Consider the following 12,557-nt stretch of genomic DNA (forward strand, 5'->3'; position numbering starts at 1 on the left):
CACAATTAAGTATGATTGAGTATAGGTATCCATCATTTGAATATGGTTTTAATATGATTGACCATATTTTGACTATGTTCACTTAATAGTTGACTGCAGTTTAAGAATTGTTACCATTGCAATATTGGTTGTTGATAGTTAACATGGCTTGACTATGGTTAACCCAAACCATCCGTTATAGTTCTCCATGGTCCATAATGACCATCTAGTATGGTTCAATTAAGTTTATTGTGGTTCACTCTAGCTCACCTACAAATAGACCATGATGTTGATGATAAGGTTGGTTGACCATGGTAGTGATGTAGACTATTGTTGACTATGATGCTCATGTTCACTATAGTTGACTAAGTCAACAAAAGTCAACCATGGTCAACATGTGTTAGTATATACATTTATTTATTGTTAATACATTATGATTATGCAAATTAATGGTTAATGTGTTAATTATAGATCAATGTATTAATATATAGTTATTAATATATTATTATAAATTTATTAAGATATTAATATTATAATTAAAATTATTAAAGTTAATTACTAAATTTTAATATTAATATAACCTTAATAAACCTTTAATATTATTGTTATTCTTATTGACGTTATGGAATTTAATATTATTAATAATATTAAATAATATGGTTAACCATGTTTTAACTATGGTTAACCTTAAGAATCTATTAAAGGCCTCTATGGTCAACCACGACTCTCCATAATTGCTAGACCATGATGCATTTGGTAATAATGGTCCCCAACTATAGTTATGTTGACTATGATAATCATGTTGACTATAATTGATGATATAAAAAATACTCAACCACCCGTAAATGAATTAATGTAATAATTAATTTATAGTTAAGACATTATAAATGTGTAGATAAATACATTATTAATGTTCATTAATGTTATATTAAATTATAATTAATATTATTTAAAAATTGTTGTAACTAGTTGTCTGTAGTGATATTTTTTGGAAGCTTTTTGAGTGGGTTTTTCTAGTCTAGTTTCTCTAAAATCCAGCTGGAATTAATTGAAATCATAAGTTTGATGTGGTATCCCTACACAATCAAACCCTAGGGGTTGGCACGGAAACTCCAAAAAGTGGCACTAAAGACAACTCCTTATTGTAATGTTATTAATGTGTTAATAATAGTATACATATGTCTTAGCCATATTTAAATATTAATAATATGTTAAAAATAAAACAATTTATATTACTTAATCAATAAAATAATGTCAATAATTAATTAATGTTAACTTTTATATTTTTTTAATAACTAATTTGTAAATAGATACTTTAATGATTAACATATAAGTATTTTATATTAATTGTTTTATATCAATTATTCATTGAAGAAGTATCGTATTAATAAACTAATTATTAAAAAAATACAAAAGATAATATTAATTAATTACTAATATTAATTGTAAAAATTATTAATAATAAAAACATCATTATTTCTAAATTTTACCATAAGCTGTGTAGTGATAAGGAGATAGAGGGGAAAATAAAGTTAAAATATTATACAAAGATAATCAACCACATGCTTGCTAACTAGAATTACCTTTCTATATTAACCAAGTGAATGAATATTGGATTAGAACTAATTCTCATGAAGTCCAAAATGAAACTAAGCATTGGTCTATTCCCAAAATTCCTTAGGACTTTTTATACCAAGAGAGTCTAAGATGAAAAACACTTTTTCTTGGATTGCTGACCCTTACTCACATCCGTTATCATTTCCATAACATTTGCCCCACTACCAACCTCGTTGAGTTGTTTAGTCAGGATAACTATAGTGAGTAATGCTCCTTTCCCTCCTTTTTTATCACAAAAATAATATATTAAATCATCTCAATTAACAACTTCTTTCTTAAAGTCTGATAAACGATATTGGTCTGAGTGGATGTTAACCATCATCATCAATTAGAAATAAATATTTATATTAATAAATTTAACTATTAATAAATCTATTGTTAATTAATTATTAATATTGATAATAAAAATTATTATTCACCTAAAAACATATTATATTAATAAACAAATTATTAATAAAATAATTATAATTAATGCGGGTCATAAAATCTATTAATCACAAAACCTATTAATATGAATATTAATATTAAAGCTAATAAATATATTAATAAATAAAATTTAATATTAGTTATTTTTTAATATTGATTATAAAACCTATTAATAACTTAGTTAAACTTATAAATATCAATATTAACCGTAAACGCTATTAAAACCTATTACTAATATTAAATTCAATACCAACTTTCAATGTACTTTCAAATCCCTGTTAATGATATTTGGTGACGTTTTATTAAAGGTTCCTAAATGTTGTATTTTAGGGTTATTTGCTATTTGTTATTTTAGGGTTCTTAAATGTTTTAAGAACCAATGTTTTGCTAGCATTAGTTAACAAACATTAAATGTTAGTTTTTTATTTTCCAATAAAACATTGGTTCGTAAAACATTATCTATGATTAGTAAACATGGAACACTACATGGTTGTGTGCATGTAATGGTGTGGTGGTGTCTACAGCTGGGATTCACTGAAGCTATTCACCTTAGCTTTCCATATTTACTCTCTCATCTAGTATATGCTCTTCACCTTGCAGGTCTAGTGCATGCTTTTCACCTTGCAGGCTTAGTGCATACGCTTTCTGATCTTAGTGCATACACTTTTTGATCTTGGAACCGTGGTGTTTTTTCCCTTTGTTCCCCCTGTTCACCCATCTTCATCTCTAACATATCCATCTTTATCTCTAACGTATTTTTGTGCCTCTCTATTCTCTGTAGCTTTGTCCCTCTCTCTCTATTCCCTGTATATGCCCATAAATAAACATCTCTATGTATTCGTCCCTTGTTCACATGGCAACAACGCTGCAACAACACCTTCACTGTGCACTGTGGAACAAAAGCTCATAGACCCTGCTCCGGCTCATAATCTGGTGGTGCCACCCGAATATGCAAATGAATAGCCATCGTTGTTCCACTGGAAATCTAATAGTGCCACCCGAATTCTTGAATGAATAGCCATCCCTATTCCATTGGATTTGTTTTCATTGTGTTGATATTCCAACATCTCCTTCTTCCCGTTAGCTTTGTGTAATAACATAATTTCCCTTCGCTTTGCTCAACAACATAATTCCTTTGCATCAATTTTTTGAAAACATGTTGGACAGGTTCTCGCCTGTTGATGTGACAAAGTTAAATTTAAGGTTGAGGTGTTCGACTTACAGGGAATGCAGACAATGTGTCAATTTTGGTAAGAAAATTATTGCAACTAAAAATATATGATGACATAAAATACATTTTTATATATCGATAATATCAATTTTATTTACATTGTTGATGCAAGGATGGTTTGATGGCTTGCTGGTACGGTTGGTCTTGCTAGTGCTTCATGGTCAACTACTCAGATTGGTATCGAAACCCTAGTTTTTTCCACCTATGCTACTAGCTGTGCTATTTTAGGTTGTTTAGAGGCCGCGTTCATTAGCCCAATTGGGTCTTGATCCAGTCATATTTTTGGGGAGTTAAACCCCCTTTGTTTATTCAGATAAATTGAAACTTCGTTTGTGTACAATTGATACAATGAGGAATCCCAAGCTTGAGACTTTGAGCCTCTCACACCTCAATTTTATTGCTCAAAAGTTTCCAATCCTGAAGTTGACAGTTGGAGCCTCTTTGACCCAATTTTATTGCTAGTCTATAAATTTTAGTATGTTCAAAGATTTGTTCTTATTTATTTTGCTATTTTAGATATTGTCAAGTTTTGATTCCTTACTAATTAGTTTTTCATTTATATTATCTTTCTTCTAAAAATAAAAGCAAAGATGGGAGATTGTTGGTTGAGTACCCAGAATAAAAAAATAGACAGGAAATTTTTGGATGAATACCCGGCACTATGATGTCTTTCTTCACCAACCACGGACACCAGACAGCGGGTCGAGGCAAAAGAATCCCCTACATGGCCTGCAAAAAATAGACATTAAATTTAGCAACCAAAGACATATTTTACATAGAAACATAAAATTGAAAATGAATGCCTACTTACGAGCCTATATACAGAAAGCAGAGGGAGGCTGCATCAAGGAAACCACTAGGTTCCATCCACCATTGCTATCAACACTACAGTTTTCCGAAGCAACATCTTTGCAATGATTGTCGGATTGTTCTTTGCATCAAAACTCGACTGGGTCTTGCCATTTCTCTTCATGAAATTGAAATGTTTCTTTCATTGCGGGGATCGAGAATTTTCATGTCAGACACATAGTCACTTACCTTTTTTTCTCCATCATATGTAGTTGAACATAATTTTCTTCTGATATATTTCTCACTCTTATTTAGTGTATCCTCACCACTTTCTTCTTCGAGGAACCTAATACTTCCGTGTCTATCTATATGAAAACTTGATAATTTAGTGGATGATTTTTTATACCACATCTTGATTGTCATGGAATTCGCGTCATTTGTCAATGAGTCTTTGGAACCGACTTAGAGAAACTACTCTTATACCTAAAATCTTTTGTTTCATCTTTACTTGAATTGATAAATTGTCATTTTATATTTTAACCAAATATATAATTATATTTTTCTTTAATTTTTATCAAGTGGTACTTGAAATAATAAATTGTCATTTTATTTTTGTGTAACCAAATAAAAAATTATATCTTAGTTGATCAAAAATTCAAGTAGCTGCCCATTGTTTTTGAATAATGACTATAACCAACATTTCTTTCTCTTGAAATGTGGGGATGCTTCCATGGGTGGTTCGTGTAAAAGAGAATAAGTGGCAAAAGCAGAGAAGAGACTCAGCAAGGCCGAGCAGCTGCATTGTTGTTGCAAGCTTCGTGGAAGCCCTTGCATAAAATTGGTATCAGAGCCAAAATTGGTTCAAGTTAGTACTCAGAAAACACTCTATATTAAAAATGGAACCTTTCAAAAAGTCTATTTCTTTCTGAGAGTTAGAAGAGAGAGAGTCATCTGCTCAAGAAAATCCCCTTAATGAAGTATATTCAGATCTCTATGTCTTTCATTTAAAAGCAGCTACTAGAATATCCATTAAAGAGTCAATTAGTCAGATCCAAGAGAACTCTGATTGTGTACAGTCCATTCCTCTCTTAGATCCAAAACAGCTTCAAGCTGAAGCCAAGAGGTTAAAAACCCAGTATCTCCATTTGGGTTGTATAAGAATTGGGATTCATGCTTTGACACACCAGGGTCTAAATACTTTTGTCTTAGCTACTGTCAGAGACTTGACCCACAATAAATACACTGATTCGCTGATAGGAGGTATTGTCGCCCCTTTGTCCAATGGCCCTATATACTTTGATTGTTATCCAAACTTTTCTATATATGTATATGATGAAACAATCGAAAGTATCCTTCAGTTACAAATCCAGACAACTGGATTTGATATGGCCAAGAAAAGACATAATATTGCTATCCAAACCAGAGGATGCTTTAGGCATACCAATACCCTCTATCCAGCAGTACTTCATGCACCCAGTAAAGATTCAAAAGCTAGTGTGGTGGTGTTAACGGATTCAAGAAATCAAAAGATCGAACACCAAACCATCAGATGGGAAGACCTTACTTTCCCAGAACACTGGGTGGTGTCAAATCCCAAACCTCTTGCCATGAAAAAGATAACTTCTGCCGATATCCGTGAAGAACAATCTTCTGCTATTCTTTCATTTCCTAGAAGATCAACCATTGATCGAAGAAGAATAGACCAAGCCTGCAGAAGTTCTCATTTGTACAGAAATCCAGATATTGTAGATACAGCTTGTTCAAGTTCTATTTTAAATTCATGTAAACATGTTTCATTATTTGAGTTTGCTCAAATAGTTAACTTTTCTTCCCTTGAAGTCAAATGTCCAGAATGCAATTCTGCTGTTAATCTCAATCATCTTGCTGAATTAGTTATACATGAAAACCATCATCCTATGATTGGTGAAGCACCGCCCTCTACATCCATAAATCCTTGTCCTAATCCAAAATGCTCAGACATACCATTCCCTCATGAGTCTGAACATGTCTTGATGATGCATGAGATAACTACCTTGGAAAATGAAGATCCAAGGTTAACAGAAATTTTCAGCATGATGAGGCCAGCAAAGCTGAGATATGGACTAGGCTACCTAGAACAAGCAAATGGCCTAATCCCTCAATCAAGGTTTGGTCCAATCCCAGATGATTGTAAAAAGCCAGCTGTAATGGAGATGCAATTTTTTTTTACTTTAATGGATGGATGTCCAAAACATAAAATAAGTGCCCAATGGATGAAAGCAATGTTGAATTGGGACTTATTTACCCATCCTGAAACTGAACATTTTGGCCTAAGTCATTCTGTTGAAGAAAAAATTAAATTGTCTCAAGCGTGGAAGAAATATATGGATGATACAAATTCCTAGATATCATTTTATTCATGGAATAGCAAGAGACAACCAGAAAAAGTCATGATGACTGATGCCACAGCCTCCACTTCATCTCAACATTCCTGGTCAGCCTTAGATGGCAGTAAGGTTGAAACCTCATCCACATTCCCTCCTTATAAAGGCATTATACTAAGGGAAGGCCAAAGTTCTGCAAAAGCCATACCTCTTGTTCTAAAAGATGGCAGTTCCTTAGGAATTGATGGAAGAATACAGAAGGTTAGTGAATAGCTAAATTGGACAAACACAACTGTAAAAGGCCTTGAAATAGTAACAGAAAAGTCTGCAGAAGTGAAAGAATAGTTTAACACTGTTCAAGTTTCAATAAATGATGTAAATAAGTCTTTGAATGATGTACAGTATTCATCCTCAGTTGTTAGAAGTTATGCTAGAGAATCTCTGAGTAAAATAGAAGAAGTAGAAGAGAAAATGGTAGACCAATTTGGGTCTACAAAAGGATTGATAAATGAACTGGTTGAGAAGGTAGATAAAATGAATGTATCTAAAATTTACAAGCCAGTTCTTGCCTCCTTTTTACATAAAAGAAGTGTGAAGATCTAAGATCCTGTCAAACCTGTTGACAAATTTCCCCAGCTATTTCCAAAAGAAGTTGCATCACCTCAGACAGATAAAGCCGAGTCTTCAGAACACATCTCCTTAGCATCCTTGTTCAAAGAAGAGGAAAAAGAAGCTGAAGTCCTTCCTATCTATGAGCCCTTAGAAATTCAATTCAGCAAATACCCTGCTCTAGATCTAAGTGGAAAAGGGAAGCTCCCAGAAGCCCACACATTTTTCCCTGACTCCCATAGAGAGTGGAATATAGACAATCTCAGTGTTGGCCAAATAAGACAGATGATTGACATGATGTTCACTGAGTATAAATTAATGTGTCTCAGGGGGAAAAATGAAATAGAAGCATGCAAAACTATTATTCAGTGTTTTACTGGAACACTGTTAAGATGGTGGGAAATAGAATCCTCTCCAGCTTTGGTACAAAAGATGCAGGATGAGCTGCTTAAAGATGAAGTAGGTGATATCATACACAATCCTGATGGAACTACACAGAATAATATGATTGGAGCTTTAACCTCCATGATTCTGGAACACTGGTGTGGTTCAGAAACTGAGATAGCAGATAAACATGAAGTTATCTTAATGAATTTAAAATGTAATAAGATGTCTCAGTATGAAGATTTCCACAGGGATTGGATGCAGCGAATATATGAGGTAAAGGATTCTAAAAATCTTCTTTGGAAGCAGGTATATCTTGCAGCACTCCCCTCTAGATTTGTAGATTATATCCGTCTGCAAGAAGTTTTTCAGTTGCCTTTTGAATCTTATACCTGGGGAGAAATTTATTCAATTATTACAAAAGCTTTGGTTGGTTTGTGCACTAGCTCTAAAGTAAATAAATCTCTTGAAAAGCTATCTAGATTTCCAGATAGTAAATCTATTTGTAGCAGGTATGGCTTAAGACGACCCATTAGTCAAGAGAAGGAAAGCCAAGAGAAGAGCTAAGAAAGAAAGAAAACAAACAACCAAACTTCACAAAAGAACAAGGAGAGTCTCTTCTAGGCCTCCCAAGCCTCGCAAGGGCTATTACAAATATATTCCAAGAACTCACTATTATAAGCCTTCAGACATCCACTTGCATGGTTCAAAACAAGAAAAGTGGAACAAGTTAACTTGTTGGCTTTGTGGGAAAACTAGACACACTTCCAATAAGTGCCCGGTAGGAGAAGAATCAAAGAAAAATAGAGGTAAGAAATCACAACCTCTACACATGCAGAAGAAAATAGTCAAGACAGAGACCCCAATTCTTTGTATGAAATGTGGGTCCAGAAGTCACAAGACAGATCACTGCCCAAATGTAGTGATCCGAGAACAGGCTCAGCAACAACAACTTATTTATTCATCTGCTGATTATACTAGCTCTTCTTCTGACAGTGCATCAGATGAAGAATATGAAGAATTAAATCTTCATGCCCAACCATGCAATTGTTCAGACTCAGATGAATGTAATTGTAATTATTCTACTAATTCTGATTCTAACTATTCCAGTGAATCTTCAGAAGATGTTATGCCGCCTATTCAACACAAGGAAAAAGTGCTTATGGCACAAACAGAAGAAGAAGAGATGAAGATATTGGCACAAATTCGTGCAATGGAAGATGGAGAAATGAAAAATCGTCTCACAGATGCCTTTATGGATCAACTCCGTTCTTCCAATAAGGGATCTTCAAAGAAACCTTTATTCATAGATGCTTCCTATGAGTGAACACTAAGTCTTTTCAAAGGCATAAGCAGCAAGATAAGGTTCGCTCACTCACCTTGGGGGAGGTAAGTAGAGAGATACATAATCTTAAATCTGAAATCTCTACTTTAAAACTTCAAGTTGAAAGATTAGAAAAAGGAAAGCAATCTATTACTGCAAATCCATTTGATGAATATGATTCACCAGTCTATCACAGATCAAATGTTGAGATAATTGAAGGAAAGAAGGATCCCACTGCAGGATTTCAAGAAATGAGAATCCTGGCTGTAGAATACCAACAACACCATGTACATATTAATTTATGTATACAGAATGAAATGTTTTCATTAACTGCACTTATAGACTCTGGTGCAGATGTAAATATACTCAACACCAAAGTAATTCCAGCAAAATATTGGGTGTCTGCAAACAGGAAGGTGATCGGCTTGGGTAATAAAACCCTCAAATATGAAGTGCCCAAAGCTTCAATTTGTTTTGAGCAACATTGTATAAAATTAAAATTTGCAGTTGCTGATATTCCAGTTGATTGCATTTTAGGCAATGTTTTTCTGGCAGCAGTAGAACCACATGGATCGATTAGACTGAAAGGAAATCGAGGAGGATATTTTATCACTGTCCCAACTTCTAGAGGATTTCCCAAGAGGATTGAGATGCCTTATATCTCAAATCCAAGAATATCCACAATGGTCCAGGCAATGAAAGAATTAGACAAAGCTGAATCTAAGCTAATGGACCTCAAGGATTTAAAGTCCACGATCCAAGTTTCAGAACAGTTAAAAAATCCAGTAAACCAGAAGAAGATTGTTGAGATCAGAAAAAAGATTGAAGAAGAATGTTGCGCCGAAGAACCAAATGCTTTCTGGCACAGGAAGTAGTACTCAGTTGAGCTACCTTATAAGGCAGAATATACAGGAAGGCCTTGCAAGAGCAGAGCTATTCCAATGAACAAAGAATATAGAGATCTCTGCGAGAAGGAGATAAAACAACTGTTGGAGAAAAAACTGATCAGAGAATCTGACAGCCCATGGAATTGCTATGGGTTCTATGTCAACAAAAGGGTCGAACAAATCAGAGGTATACCAAGACTAGTAATAAATTATATGCCTTTTGGGTTGAAGCATGCACCATAAAAATTCCAAAAGATAATGGACTCCATTTTCAAGCCCTATTTTGACTGGTTGATAGTGTATATAGATGATATACTCATCTTTTCTAAAAATGTCCAAGACCATTTTAAGCATATCCAGACTTTTGTACAGACAATAAAAAGAAATGGTCTAGTTCTCAGTAAAAAGAAGATTGAGGTATTCCAAACCTCCATCAAGTTTCTTGGCCATACCATATTTAATGGCCAAATATCTTTACAAAAACATGCTCTGGATTTTTCTGACAAATTTCCAGATGTAATCATTGACAAGACACAACTCCAAAGATTCCTTGGATGCTTAAATTATGTTAGCAACTTCTACAAGGATTGTGCAAAAGACAGAAGTTTGTTGAACCAGCGTCTCAGAAAGAATCCTTCACCATGGACTGAGGCACATACTAAAGCAGTCAGAAACATAAAGGCTAAGGTCAGATCTCTCCCTATTTTGCATATTTCTGATGATGAAGCTTACAAAATTGTTGAATCTGATGCCAGTGACATCGGATGGGGGGGATTCTTAAACAAAAGAAGGATGGAGAAGAACAAATAGTGCAATTTGTATCAGGCACTTGGAACCCTGCAGAAAAGAACTATTCCACCATTGAAAAAGAGGTAAAAGCAGCGTGGAATTGTATAGATAAATTTGAAATTCATCTGGTCAACAAACCCTTTCTCTTAAGAACAGATGCTTCAGCTCTTAAAAAAGTATTGACAAAGGATATAAAAAAGCCAAGAGAAGCTAAATTTGCCAGGTGGCAAGCTTTGTTTGCTAACTTTGATTTTGAAGTTGAGCACATTAAGGGTGTTGAGAATAGTTTACCAGATTTTCTCAGCAAGGAATACATCCAACATCAAGAACAAGTTATGATAATTGTTACTGAATGGGACCCAAATCAGCAGCAGGAAACTTTGAGGTCTATCAGAGAAGACCAAACTTGGGCTGAATATAGAGACAATTGGAAACCTACATGGAAATTAAGAAATACTAAGGTTTTAGATGTTGATCTACAACCTCACACTGATATCCTGCATCTAGTTCCTGAAAGGAGATTTTTTTCCAAAAGGAGCTCGATAGATTCATGATATGGTATACACCAGTAGTATGGCAACGGTGCATCAAATAGAAGAATCATTACAAAATTATTTCCATGACATTTCAATGATTTGGTCAGAAGGGGGAGATAGGCAAAAAATCTATCACAGATTTTTTTGCATAAATAGAACTAGGAATACACATTGGCCAATTACCATAAATAATAATGCACTCTGGCCCAGAAATGATCCAAACTTAATATTTCCCGGTACAATTTATAATTTTGTAGGATATAAGAAGTTATGGTAGGACATTCTAAATGTTGACAGGAAGAATGAAATTCATTATACAAAACTCAAATTTGGATCAACTGGGAGTATGCAGAGAAACCGCAAGCTGAATGGTTGCAAGACTGGTGGAGAGACTACGGAGTAAACAAAACAGCCATAGACCCAGTCTATTATGAATCTTACTACCATATGCAGTGTGATGTATGTTTTGAAAAGAACATTGTAGAATGTTTCCATGATCCATGTAAAACTATAAAAGACCTCCTAAAATTTCCAGAACATGGAGTCCTACACCAATTTATGGCTAAACATGATGAATGTCTAGTCATGACCAAAATAAAACACCAGTATATTTTGAATAAACCTATGATAGTTAGACAAATTTATACGAAGGCATGGGATGGCCTCCAGTATCCTAGATTCTGTTTTCCAGGGATTACACCTCTTTGTGACCCCACCTCATAAATGGTTCTTGTGGGTTTGTCCTGAAAGCCTCCACATTGTAACGATGATGTCTAGTCACAAGGACTATTTGTGACCAGTTTTCTTGTGAGATTTACTGTCCAAAAAGCATCCACGCTGTAAAAAGAAGCTTTTATGTACCAATATTCTTCAGTAATGAGACTCGGAGCACTTCTCTGACTTTTGGTGCAATTTGAGCCACATCTCATGTACTGACAGAATATTTAGTACTCAGTTTGTCTGTCCGATGGTCGAATGTTTGTCCCCTCCTTTTCCTATATAAGAAAGGAGTAAGGCTCATTCGAGGTATTCAGGGTGGAGGGTGTGAAAAATAGAGAGTCCAAGAGTCGAGAAATTTTCTTGCTCTGCAACTGCAGAAAATTTGTCTGATCTGCTTGCACCACGAAAATATCTCAAAGTTCTAGGTGATCTGAGAAGCCTGCGCATCTGTGTGCTTGGCACAGGTGAGAACCTAAAGTGGCCAGATCAATATAGTGAGTCTGTGTGTTTATATGTTCGAAGACTGAGTCTGTGATTTCGCCAGGAAGCCTTCAGTAAGCTATCTCATATATTGAGAAGCAAAGTCTGATAAATGCGAACACAGTCAATCTCAGGAAAGAACAGATTGTAATCTTCTGTAATCCATTTTTCTGAATTAATATATGAGAGTGTTCTTTATTCCGCATCTGAGTATTTGTGCATATTATGAGCTGTTGAGGTAGTATCTGCTTAAGTTATTCTCATTTGAGGTTCGCTAGAGGTTTGCCAGAGGTTCACTAAAGGGTAGAAGGCACGCCAGACCGTTAAAAGGTGAGGGAAGCCGCAAAGAAGGTCGACAGAGCATGAAATTCTTGAGTAGGTTCGTGTATGGGTTCATGTAAAAGAGAATAAGTGGAAAAAGCA

This window comes from Pinus tabuliformis, chromosome 1_1, assembly GCF_031772625.1.
Source record: "Pinus tabuliformis cultivar Carrire ecotype Pingquan chromosome 1_1, CPIR1, whole genome shotgun sequence".
NCBI lineage: Eukaryota > Viridiplantae > Streptophyta > Pinopsida > Pinales > Pinaceae > Pinus > Pinus tabuliformis.